Below are 14,473 nucleotides of genomic sequence, written 5' to 3' on the forward strand. Positions count from 1 at the left end.
AATGCAGGCTGTTTAGCGGGGAGGCACTGGCACCTGGACTCAGTTGCAATGCAATGGCAGAAACATGAATACAGAACAAGTGGGAAATGGCTCTCTGAATGGAATGGGTGGTTATGGAAGTGGAAAACGAAAGTGAGCTTTACCTGGGACCACTCTGCAAGGCCCAGGCTGCTGAGACAGGGGTGAAGCTGATGGAAAGAGATGTAGATAGCTGGGCTGGAGCAGATGGAGGTCTGAATGAGACAATGGAAACTGAAGGCAACTAGGTGAGTAACTTGGAGCTGTGATATGGCGTAACCCCGGAGTCCCCTAGCTAGGTACACACACAACACACACATACATTGATATGCACAAGGCAGAGGAAAGAGAGAAAAAAAGAGAAGAGAGAGGTAGGATGGGGAAGAAGGGAAGAGATGGGGAGTACAAAAGTAAGGCATGAAAGAATCAGGGGCCTTATTTATAAAATGCACATAAGATCAGATTTGATCCCAAATGAAAAAAAAAAAAGAGATTTATTAAAGTGATGGTTCACCCAAAAATGAGCACTATGTCATAATTGACTTGCTCTCTTATGGTTTCAAACTTGAATTACTTTATATCTTCTTTTTTTTTTTTATCTGTAAAACAAAACAAGATATTTTGAAAATAAATTCTTAGCCTTTTTTCTTAACAATGTTTTGGACCCCAATGACTTTCGTTGTATAAACCAAAGCAGTTGAAACATTCTGAAAATATCTTCTTGTGTATTCAACAGAAGAAAGAATGTCATAAAGGTTAGGACTGAAGTACATGTACATGAGTACTTGATCATAATTTTCATTTTTGGGTGAACAATCCTTTAAAAACTGATGTGAAAATGTTCTTACACGAATGGCAATTAAAACACACCCATATACGCTATTTTTCTAATCATGAAATGGTATGCCAGTGCATGCTCACATGATTTTCTAATAATTTCAAGTAATGCAAGCACAATAAGACGCAATAAATGAATGAATAAAATGATAAAACACAATTACATGCAAAATAATATACTAAAACAATATACTATTATTCATGCATACTTTAATATTTGAATACAAACATTTTTTTATCTATTTTTATTTACATTTTATATTTATATATTTGTATATGTGTGTGTGTGTGTGTGTGTATGTATGTTATGTATGCCATATAAGCATAAATCAATATTTAAAACCAAAACAATTTTATATTTCAAAACAAAAGTGGCATTTTCCAGTTCATACCATACAGTCTGCTGATGTTGAGGACTTGAACTTGAAGAATAATTTGATTGAATTATTAAGAATGCAACATAATAAATGGCAAAAGTGGGGACTGGTGAATAGTGGAAAAAAATTTCCTATTTATTTTTAAACTCTCAAATAGCTGGATTGGGTAAAGCGCTTCTCAGAGTAAAGGATTAATGAGAACATGGTCTGAAAAATAATGTGCATGTAAATGAGATTAATGAAAATTTTATAAAAATGGATCAATGACAGGATAATGAATTAAATATGTAAATATACAGTATGGCCAGAACCTAGAATCTAGTAACCGGATTTGATGCATTACGTATTTCATATGCACTCACTTATGTACTACAGAGCAAGAAGGACTTGTATACGAAAGTGTATACGAATACATTTGGTATGATGACTAATATATATATATATATATACTATATTATATATATACACTTTATAAATGAATGAATAAAACTAGTGTACCGGTATACCAGGCCTTTTTCAAATGTAGTGAAATTACAGCATATGGACACAGGATGGCAGTATGACACAGTAAGACAATGAGAAGTTGTGCATGTATGTTTAGAGTTTCCTTGTGCAATGGTGCACGTGGATGTAGTATGACAATATATTTCTGGCATGCATTATATAATGAATGAATGCCAAAACACACTATATACACCAAATAACTTTGAAAGACAAATATAACTATGGTAACTGTTACTGATGTAAATGCGGAGTACATCAAATGACCTAAAGCTCAGCAGTTATTGACAAGGGACAGGCAGTGCACACAGATCAGGCTAAAGTGGCAGTAGTTGTGTGTTAGCACTCTTCTGCATAGGTGACAGCGCTCTTATCAGGTTTCTAGGACAGATATATGATTCCTCCCCCATCCTTTGGCCACTCTAGCAGACTCTTGAACGCCAGCAGTCGCTAGTCGCAATATTTCACTCATATTTTAGCCATTAGTTAGCCCCTCAGTTTAAACAGTTTAAATAAGAATAATTTTAGTCTTATTCATGTATGGAATACTTACGAAGCTCCGGGAGACGGCAAGACGGTTCTGGCGACGCCCTATGACCGTTCCACTCAGGCTACGAGCAATACGGCGCAGGTGATCCACGTCATACTGGTCTTCCTCAACTGACTGATGCTCTTGATGGGCCACTGACAGAGGCTACAGTGAACAAAGAGTTACTGCAGCAAAGAACAAAGACTGGAAGAAACCAGACAACACCCAAACAAAATCAACATGTGCTAACAGCGCTAACAGTGCACTGCATGAAAAACAAGCTCTGAGGTGGAGAGAAACTAGACATAACAAAAAATTGTTTTAAATTGAGACCGTCATCCCTCTTTAAAGCACCAGCAAATAATAAACAAACAATCTAAGTAAATAAAACCTAAATTATTTAGATAAATGGTGGGTAACAGTGAGAGCTTTTTAATCAGACCTATAGACAGGTGTACAGCACCACATATCTTACCATGTTCATGTATCCAGTAGGGCTGCAACAACCTGGTGGTCCATAAGCAGTTCTCTCAAGCTCAGCTGTGGGGGTCCGAGAGCGTCCCACTCCAGTGAGCAGCTTTCGTGCAGTTGGAGGTACTGTCCAAGAAAATCAGGTTTGACAATAATGACATTTTTGCAACATATGGTTCAGTTGGTTAACATTAATGTATTAGGCATAAAAAACAATTTTTTATGATATTTATATTTATAGACACTTTTTTGTGTAGTAGAGTTACTGTGTTTATTTGTCTATTCAAGTTAACATAATGTATATATGCATATTTCGGTGCAAGCATACAACTTCAATGCTGACTGTAGTCTAATTACGTGCACTGCTTTAGCCGGGATTCAAACCAGCGTCAACCAGAATAGCAGACAATAACAAGAACGCTAAAAACTGCAGCCTCTATTGTGCATCCTGATGCCAGAGGATTCACATGACAATCTTGAAACCATTGCAAAATCTGGGTGGGGAAATCTTTTGCCTTCATGCAAAATTCCTCATTGCATGGATTCCAATTGAAATTACTGGATTGTGCCTGTAAGAAGTGGCCAAACAATGGCAAATGTGACCGCACCTGTTGTCCAGCCAAGACAGAACTTTTAAAGTGCATGTAAACACACTTAGTGTGAGACAATTTAAGATGTTGTTAATTTACCTGGTCTCGCAAGAGCAGGTGAGCTGGTACCACGCAGGGCTCGGCCAGGACCCGGGCCAGCCTGCAGACTGGCCTGGTAAAGTGAGTCCAATTCAGAGAGTTCCTGGTCCTCGGCCTCTGTGGGTTCCAACTCCATGCTCTGGAATTTTGAGTACTTAGGGATGTTCTTCTTCCTGGTGCTCATAGGACTGCGAGGAGCAAGGTGTCTTCCAGGTGTCTGTTCAGGAGGTGTGTCATAGGGGTTGACAATTGCATCTAGATGGTCTGGGCCCCAAGAGGACCAATGACTGGCAGCAACAGGTGGGGTCAATTTGGTGCAGGGCTTGGAAGATGCATGCAGGGTCTGCCATATGGGGGCTCGCTGGGGTACTGGTCCCTTCTCCTCAACAGGGTTGGGTGGTGGACTGGGATTGCTGGATTGGAGTATTCGGTCCGGACTATCTGTAGTGCCCTGCCACAAAGGAGGATTTGGAGATTGAGAGTGCTGAAAGCTGGAGACCTCTTCGTCCTCTCCCAATACACCCCAGAAGTCAAGGGGCAAAGAGGGTAGAGATATGGCAAGGTGCTTGCGTATGGGCATGATCCGTATGCCTGATGCTTGGAGAACATCCGATAATCTGATGCCACCCCATTCGTCCTCATTCTGGGTCGACCAATTGCTGCGTTCATGAAGCTCTTGAGGCTGTGGCTGAGAAGAGGTAGGCCGGAGATTGAGTGATGGGCGGCTAGAGGGCTGATATGGGGAGTCTGTACAAGAAGAGGGGGATTTCATGTGTCGAGGAGAGGTAGGGCCAAGCACAGAATCCTGATTGGTCTCAAAGACCTCTTCCTGATTGTCTGTCAACAAAACTTGGACCGGGCCAGGCTGTTCACTGAAGAGGAGAGAAAAGCAAGAGAAGGATCTTGGTTAAACATGGTTATCTGAAATTAGTACAGTCCCATTAAACACTATCACTCAATTAACATAACTAATTTAATTATGGCAAAATTAATTTATTTGATGGCATAATTACTTATTTGGAAAAGGGAAATAAATTAACTTTGTTTAAATTTATGGTTTGCAATTAAAACATTAAGTGCTAAAATCACACCAATGCTGTTTTTGTTAAAAAAATATAAAAAATCATTTTCTTTGTTAAATTAAACCTGAAACACTTTAAATTAAAAAAATTTTAATGAAAACTTAAGTTGAATGACATTACTTTGTACCCCTTGATGCTATTATTTCCTTGTATATATAAATGTGTATTATGTGTGTGCCGAAATGTTTTACATTTTTATAGTAAGTCACACATAAAATGGACATATACATTTCAGATATATTTTATACTGCCACATATATGCAGTATGTACTCATTCATTAAGGCAGACTAAACATAAAATAAGCAAGAAACCTTGAGTTCTAATGGGTCTTTGATCAAATGGCGTTCTATTTGTAAAACAATACTCATTCACTCATTTCAAAATATTTATTTCAATGTCAACGCATACCTGAAAATGGTTTTGCTGCAAGAAATCCATTCTTAACACATTTTCTAACTCAAAAAGTTAATGCTGCCAAGGACCAAATTCAAGGAGACCTGCGTCCTTCATACCAGTATTCATGAGCCACTTCTCATACAATGCACACACACACACACACACACACACATCCCCACTTATGTTCCACACTATGTGACCTTGACATCATTTTCATAGTCGCAATATAAACCAGTTACAACAGCCATAAATATGCCCAAAAGCTCCCCAGAAGTGGAGTGTACGGGAATGAGAGTTGGCTTTGCTCCAGAAGGGAAACCTGCTCGCTATCTGTATACATCTCTAATAAAGCAGAGCCGAGTATCCATCAGAATACCAGCAATCCTCCTTCATCTCTACTGGTCCTCAGCAACCCACAGATGACCCGTGTGATAGATTCATTTTCAGATAAATCTTTATCTAATGTGAGGTAAAAATCCCCTGAAATATGCAAACACTCAATCCCCAGTGTTTTTATTGCAGTGTGCAGTTGCTTTTAGTGCAGGTGAGTAGGGAACCCTGAATCTGACACTGTTAACACTCCTGGTGTCTAAGAAGGGTTTTCAATATATATTAGTATAGGACATTTATGTTTTTTTAACTGAGTATGACAAGCTTAAGCATGCTTTAGCAGTCTGGACAACCCTTTTATCTTTTAGATTGGTAATATTTCATTTTAAATGGGCCATTATTACAATTACTGACATTTAACCTAAAAACAATTAATACTGTGGTTTATTTTATTTATTTATTTATTTGAAATACAACTGGTTAAATAGCTGCATATTAAACCGAATTAATTGGAGAAACTATACAGTCTTATGTTGTAACAACATTAAGCTGTTAAGGTTGGTTTGATTATCTGAGACATCTATTGATGGCATATATATATATATATATATATATATATATATAAAAAATATATAAAACAAAATGTAAACATTTTATAGGTTTAAAAAAAACTAATTTGAAATATTTTACAGTGCCCCTGTTGAACCTGCTTACTGTAAGTGTCCCTGGGATAGCCCTGGCTGGAAATGAATGGTGTAAAAAAGCATTATTCGGGGATAGGTGGTTCCTGGCGGCTCCTGCATGTCCTAGAGTCAGTATAGAGGCAACTGAACAGGGAGAAGTTCGGTACAGAGGTAAACACCCCTGATTAATGTGCTAGTGTGCTCATTTACTGTAAATACATCCTCAAGCACTACATTGGGTAATTACCCAAGGGACTTTGGCTAGGTCCGGCCATATATCACATCAACGCCTTTAATCGATGGAGGGGAAAGAGAAAGCAGGGAACAAGAAAAAAACTAATAAAACAACCGCATTCCATGGGACACACTGCCACAGTGACCTCTGCATTGTTCTGAAAGGCTACAATAATGTCTGAAAGTTACAAAGATATTTTAAGCTAGAACTGCATCAAAATCATAGAAATATAACAATATAACCGGAAAACAAAAATCCAGCATAACAATTTTTTTTTTTTTTTTCAAATGAAAAAACAAAAACAAATGAGTAGACAAGGGTTGGCTGTACAATACAATCCCTGACTTTGGTACAATACCAACCTTGGTACTTTGGTACTTAGGTAGCATGTCATATTTGCATGTCGAATAAATAAAAAATTTACTAACAACTGTAATAAGCATGAAACCTGTGGACACAAGGAGTGTCATGGAATTGACAACAAATTAACATAAAAAAATATATATTAATGTATTAAAAATAATAATAACATATTGATAAATCTTGTTAAATCTAAATATTCCGGTGCATAAAGGTAATATATCATATTTGAGCAGAATATATTAACTGTTATTTTGCTCTTATTATTATGCTCTTACAAACCCAAACTGCATCCTTTTTTTCCCCTTAGTTTTTGCGTAAATTGATATGGTCTCTAATACACAATGGGTTTTATTTTACTAAAAATTAACTATTATAATTGATTTATAAATTTCATAATCAATACATTTCATTTTGATTCTTTTGATCCTTATGCATCAACTCTGCTTTCATGTTTCACAAATTACATTTTATGTTGCTATTGTACGGGTCTATTGAGGTCTGAGAGAGAGTACACATTTGAACAAGCGGTTAAGCAGGACAAACAGGGTGACAGTAGAGGTACCTGGTGAGCCCCTGTGGGCGGCTGGGCTCCTGTTGCTGCTCTTGCTCTTGCTGCATGCGCTGCTGTAGGCCCCGCGCTCTCCTCATGCATTTTTGCAGCTTGGCGTCAGCAGCCATAGTCCTGCTATGAGTGTTAGCACTGCCCTCATGCATGGAAAATCTTAAATTAGCTATAACGCAAAAGAACAACAAAAAGGGAAAGAAAAGAAGAAAAGAAAATGCAGAAAAGAAAAAGGAAGAGCTGAGTTATGAGGGGCCGGGATGCAGACAATTTCTTTGTTATAGAAACGACAAAGTAGTGAAGTTGAAAGAAAGAAGAGAGGGTGATGGTGGGATACAACCCACCTTTCACCCCAGAGTGAGCTCTAGGCCATTCAATAGGCCAAGCTTTGCACACTAGTTCATCAGAGCTGTCACATAGTTGACTGCATGTAATGGGTCAATAGCAGTAGATTGCATCAGAAGTGTCATGTCCATTTAAAAAAAAAAAAAAACGTAAAAATTAAAATCACAAAGGTCGCAAAAAAAAAGTCTGCCTAAACTTTTCACGTCTACATTTGTCCAGTCCAAAACATTTATTTGTCTTATTTTACTTCTCTATTGATTTACTAAATTGATTAATTTATTTCTTATTAATTTATATTATATTATTTTGTTTTTATATATTATTTCTTTGTATAGTCTTTTTACATTTAGATTTTTTTTTTAATTTTTTTTATTATAATTACAGCAAAAACGACAATATTGATTTTCTGTGGTACACAAAGTTGTTATCACAAAAAAATGCACATTAAACTATGGATCCAGAACTGCTCGATCAAATAGCTGCATGACACCCCGGAGTTCCATAATTTTCACGTTGCCTTTCTAAAAACACATCGCCTGCTGTTGTGCAGTATTTTGCTTCCTGAACAAACCCATTCACAATGAGTGACATAAACAGAGTTCAGAACGATCATAATATATGGAGAAGCACTGGGCTGCTCTGCTTAATGACAAGAGAGAAACCAACAACTGTGATTGAGCTTTTAAGCCCTTGTTCGCTATGTGTACAAAACAACATGTTGAGATCCATCACACTGATTAACTGTTAATTGCATCCCAATATGAGTTTGCATTAGGAAACAGTTGATTTGGTTGCTCTCCCGTCTGGGGCTGCATGGAAAATATAGGAGGTTAGTGTTGCCATGGTTCACTTGAACCTATTTCATTTAAGTCTGTTTTTTTTTTGTTTTTTTTTTCAGAACATTTACTGCTGTCAACACCAGGTGCGTCTGAGCTAGCTTTAATTGCAGATGACATGCATTCCTTTCAATGGGTAGAAAAGAGGCTGATGGCATTCTGGGAGATGCAAAGGGATGAAGTTTTAGGACGGCACACCACAGACACGGGAAGCAGGAGCGACAGCCAGGACAGACACACAGACACACGCTAAACCAATAATGTACTACAGGGTTGTGGCAGGCGTTGCTTTCATTTGGCCAGAGGTACAGGGAACTATTTTTTTTATATAGTGAAGGCATGACCTTATAGGCTGCCACTGGATCTTAGAGGCCTGTATGTGCTTTTGGCCAAATCGAGACAGTGAAAGGTCTCCGGGGATCTGAAGTTTGGAAATATTTACAAAATATGTCTTCCCCTTACATATTAGTGCTGCGCCTCACATATACAGACATGAACAAACATATATACACACGTACAGTGAACAAAGCGAGACAGAGATGGAGGGTTTGTAGACTTGGGTAGTGGTTTGGAAAAGGTATAAATAGATTTGTGGAGAGTTTTGTATGGCTGAAATTGTTCTCTGCTCATTAATCATTCAAGCTAGTATACCAGCACTTCGGACAAAAATGCTGTTGTTCCAGGTAAATGAGAGATATACTGTGCAGCCACCTTTTTTGTTTTAATCTGGAGAGTGCTGAGAGATTTAGGTAGGATTGTGTAGCAGTATCCACATATGACGGCTGAACACTCACAATCCAATCCAATCAAAAGGGATTTATAGAGGTCAGGAATGTTATGATGATGAATCTAGAATGGATTTAAGTTTGCGTGTGGCCGTGAGTGTGGCCCATTCAAATGCTGTTCCAGATGGAGGGCTCACACACAGAAAAAAGGGTTAAAATTGTTGCAGCCTCGGTCTGTCACAAATTGGGGCTCTCAAATGGCCAAAGTTGAGTACTTTTCAATAATACGCCACTGTCAGCAGTATTGACAATCAACAGGCAGAGCCACATGCCCAGTCATCCAATCAGATTGTGAAAATCTGTGCAAATGGTGACTCTGATCACAGCACCAAGAGAAAAGAAACAGGGATGCACTGAATATTCAATTAAAATAATGATAAGAAAATAAAAATAAATGTAATTCCTAAAAAAGTTAAACAAAAAAAAAGATTGTAAAAAATTTAAATAAGCGCAATATTTTCATGTTATCAATAACCCATAAATTTCATACTATTTTGTATAAATCATTTAAAAGTAAAACACTAGAAACTAAACTTAAGCTTTAAATACTAAGTTAATTTAGGCATAAAACATTATAATGTACAGTATGGAAAATGTATATTTATTTTGAGATTTGTTAAGATTTATAAGATTACAATTAGCAATTATTTTTTATATGACAATGGTAATCTAAATATAAAAATAAGGGAAAATATAAAATATCTCTAATATCTACCAATAACCAATGTAGTACCAATATAATGTGCATCCCTAGAAAAAACATAGTCAGGATAATGACAAATAATATGCCACGCGTATAAACAAGGAGAACAAGCACACAGAGAGACAAACAGAAGCAAAGACACACACACAGGGTGCTGCAGGAAGGGAAGGCAGTGCTGGGGTATTACTGGTGGGTTTGTGTCATTTTGCGAGGACATGAATGTTTTCGGGAGCTGATTTCTAACCAAACGGACCTAGAAAGTGCATAGGGTAAGTGACGGTTACCCGAGCGGACAACGTAGGAGTTGGGCATAGCAAGCAGAGGCAGGTTAGAATTACTTACACACAGCGTGGTGGGAGAGCGCCAGGGCTGTAGCTGTATCCCCAGCTTGCTCCAGGCGCAGCGACTGCTCTAAGAGAGAGTCAGCCTCCGCCAGGCAGTGCTCAAAACTGCCCCCCTTCCCTGCAATTAACACACCAAGGCCAGGCCTCTGAGAATACGCTCATACACACACAAATACTGCTCACAGGAGTCCCCACGTGTTCCCGGGAACACGCCGCTCACAGCGTTTGCATGGCTTACCGGGAATGGAAATGTCCACTGAGACACAAGCGCATACAGTCTAACGACTGCCACCAACACAACTCAAACACAATTAGACACGTTTGTTTGTACACACAACATGCACGCAGACTAGGGAAACTCTGATTCAAATGTAAGATTTGAGTTTACATCTCTTTACAGGCTCCCATCTACAATATTTATACTATTATACATGGTATTACAATGATATTTCAATTCTTCATTTCATTTAAAGATCATGAGACATTGCATTCAATGTAGAGAAGACAGGAAAAGGTAAACTTTTATTTCCAAACTATCCCTGCTGGGAAAAAAAAGTCTGAGGCAGCCTAAAATGGTTTGCTGGTCTTTGCTGGTTTAAACTGGTTTCTCAGTATATGGCCAGGTTGGTATTAAGTTTGTGTAGCTGATTGGTGAGCCCGATCAAATCAAAAGTATGTAAACCCCCAGCTCAGAAGCATTCAATCAGACCAGTATAAACAGCTTAGAAAGCCATCAAAAATAAATTCAGAAAACTGTAATATCAACCAAAAACCAATATGGAACCAATATATTGCACATACCTAAAAACAAGCCTGAAGTGATTTGCTGATCTTAGACGGTCTTAGACTGGTTTGTTGGTCTTAAATTTGTCTAGCTGGTTTCCCAGCATGGCCAAGCTAGTGTAACCAATATGGTACTGATATAGTGGGCATCCCATAAAACCAGCCTAAAGTGGTCTTCTGGTCTTAGGTGGTTTAAACTGGTCTCCCAGTTGGTGTTAAATTGACCTAGCTGGTCTCCCTTCATGGCCAAGCTGGTGCTAAGTTGGTTTAGCTGGTCAGTCGTCCTGATCAGGTGAAAAGTATAAAAAAGAAAGGGAGAAACCAGCTAAGCACTTTAGGCTGTTTTTTTGTCGATGGGATTAACCACAATGCAAAGCTGTGCCATCTTTCTCATTAAACACAAATTCTAGCTTCTGTCATTTGGTTTCTGACTGTTTGGCCCTGTGTGGTATTTACCCTGGTGCTGAAGTTCGTCCAGGTCCATGAACTTGCTGGGTTTGGGATTGAAGCCCTGTGCTGCTTCTCTCTCCTTCTCCTTCTTCCTCTGGAGCTCATGCTGCCTGGCCCTGCGAGCAACTTCCTCTTGCAATTCATCTAGTTCACTGCGCCCCTCTCCTACACATACACAAAGACATAAATAAGTAACAACAATATTTATGTCCCAGTTAAACACTTGACATGAACAACCTGTAACAATAGTGGGTTAATGCACATAGGCAAAGACCAGTGATGACTGACCCAAACTCAGTGGACTGCTACTCCAGGTGGGTGATTTGAGGTCTTGCAGAATGGCACTGCTGCTTTTGGACTTAGGCACTGTGCGCCAGGAGGGCCCAGATGTCACGGGTCTCTTACTGCTGCTGTCCCTGAGGCCGAGAACAACATATGTCACTGAACTCATAAGAATGATTCTCAGAGTCTATGTAGTAAATTTGTCTGTGATTGTATACTGCAGCATTACAGCTTATGGTTCAGCCCTGGACAGATAATTATGATATACTCAATACTGTTTTGTTGGCAATATACAATTGACCAGCAGTAACAGTAACCCAGTAGTATTGTGAAATATTATTACAATTTAAAATAACTGTTTTATATTTGAATATATTTTAAATTGTGATTTAAATTTCTGTCAATTAAGTTTTGCATGAATACACTACAATGTGATTTTTGGTTATTCAGATCTTTTGGAAATTGAGCAACAACACATTTCTCTGCTTGGATGAGCAATTCCTGGACAGCCTTTCTAATATATGAATACACCAACATGCCAAAAAAAGCAATGAGAACACAGAACAATAGTGACGATTCACAGTATTAAAGCATAGGCACCAAAGCTGTTGTGGATTTGGTCACCTGAATCAATACATAACTGGCAGATTACCCAAACATATGAACTGCACACTGTTAATGTATAGGTTAGTTAGTGTAGGCGAGTTGCTGTGTTACCTGTGAGCACTGGTGCTGGGGTTGTCGCTGAGGGGAATGTCCATGCTGATGGGGCTGTTGCTGTTCCTCTCACTACTTTCGTAGCCACTCTCCATCCTCTGGATCAGCCGAGGCTGCTGTTCCACACCTCTTAAAGGTGGCGGGATCAGTAGATGCTCCACCCCCGTTTCTGGCATACACCCTGAGCCATCGGTCATGCCTCCCGTCTCTGCTGCTGCAATGTTGGACCCCTCCACAGCCGCCACGGAAACTAGATCACTGTGCCCTGGTGACATCGGGTTCTCTGGAAGCGGGGAAGGTCTGAGCGTTGCGTAGCCAGGCGGCAGATGCTTTTCCCGGCTAAAGATACTATCAATGTTCAGCGACTCTCTTCTGGGTCTCCATGTGGGCCGATAGTGACCTCCACTGGAGCTGGACTTGGACTCACTGCTGGTGCTCTCGTCTTCCCAATCTCTTGCCCGTAACCCAGCCTCCGAGCCGCCCACCCCTGAGCTAGAGGACGACGAGAGGGGTCTGCTGTGGATCATATTCATAGTCTCTTTATAGTCCTGCAGATGGCCAGTAGAAGAAGGCCTTGGTGTACAAAGGGGAGTGGCCTGGTCTTTATGAACCTCCCCTGAAGAAAAAAAAAATCAGTCTTTTACATTCATGAAAGTTAGATTTTTATTTTATTTTTCTAAACTAAAAAAAAAAACATGTGCATTCTCAGTTTGATTTAGCATGACGCTTTTGCTAGAGGAATTTATATTAGAAAGCATGTGTGTTTGTTAAAGTACCAGCAGTGTCCATGCTGTTCTGGGAACCGCTGCTGTCCTGATTACACACCACAGTTCCCTGAGAGTCAGAAGAGAAATGGGAGGCCACGGACTCATGGTGTGATCGAGAGTGCTTGTAGCTGTAGCTGTCTGTGGAGGAGTCTGTGCGTGTGTCACTTGAAATTGAGGGCTCCCTCCCTGATGACAACAAACAACAACAGGAGAGGGCATTTAGAAATAGAGAAAGTTGGCTTCAGCTATCCAATGCAACTGCTTAAAGGTCAGATTTTAAAGGGATAGTTCGCTCAAAAATTTTAATCTGCACATTTACTCATCCTCGTGTCATTCCAAACCTGTATGACTTTCATCCTTCCATAAAATAGGAAAATTCAAAGTATGTATAGATTGTAATTTTTGGTGTGTGTTCAAGATTAAAAAAGAAAGCCAGAAAGGCTGTGAATATGATTTGGCACTATATTTCAAGATTTCTAAAGCAATGGTTCTCAACTAGGGGGCCACACCAAACTAAAGACAAAACAAGCATTAGTAAACAAAAAAACAAGTAAAAATTAAGATAAGCCTAATTTTTAAAAGTGCTATTTCAAATTTAACTGAATGGATTACAGCAATCACAATCTTTAAAATTTGCCCTTTTGTGTTTCATATGGATTTGGATTGACTGCATTTTCACTTTTAAGTCAACTATTACTTCATCGTCTGATTCTAAAAATAAGCAATGATAAATAGGATTGTTTCTTTTTTGTTTATCCCTTCTTTTTTGTTTATCTCTCACTTCCTCACCAGAGTCTTCGCTGTCATAGCCGGCCTTGCTGCTGTGGTGCAGGTCCAGCTGTGCTGCCAGCATGTCCTGCGATGACACGGGCGTCCCTCGGGGGTCAGCGTACAGCAGCAGGAGTGGCTGGTAGTGGCCTTTTATACATCTGGATACCACATCCTTCCACTTGGGTCCAATCTGTGATAGTTTGGTACATTCAGAGTTAACCGCAAACTCGATTCACAATTAGAAACGCTAAAATCAGCTGCCAGAGACAGATGTGTCATTACCTCCTTCACATGTGCGTCATCGAAGTACATCCACTTGCGTATCTTGGTCTGGAAGAAGAAGGTGGAGTAATGCTTGCCGTAATAGCAAACCATGCCCACAAGGTAGAGCTCCGATTGCTTGGCCCGCTCATCCGTCACACGGTAGAACAGCTGGAGGGCAGGAACATAAAGAGAGAACTGACTGTGAAGACCAATCACAAGTGTTAACCCATTCTAACTAAACACTGACTTGTCAGCACTAGCAGAGCTTATTTTGATATAAGATACTTGAATATAGTTAATTGAATATATACAAAATTAAATAATAATACTTGTAGTTTCCACACAGTTTCAA

The 14,473-nt window shown here is 39.3% G+C and overlaps 1 pseudogene; it reads right to left on the bottom strand.

The window, feature by feature from the left end:
* Positions 1-14,473, bottom strand: part of LOC113056154 (inactive ubiquitin carboxyl-terminal hydrolase 54-like) — a 105,405-nt pseudogene that overhangs the window by 2,806 nt on the left and 88,126 nt on the right.

Source organism: Carassius auratus, chromosome 37 (genome assembly GCF_003368295.1).
Source record: "Carassius auratus strain Wakin chromosome 37, ASM336829v1, whole genome shotgun sequence".
Taxonomy (NCBI): Eukaryota; Metazoa; Chordata; class Actinopteri; order Cypriniformes; family Cyprinidae; genus Carassius; species Carassius auratus.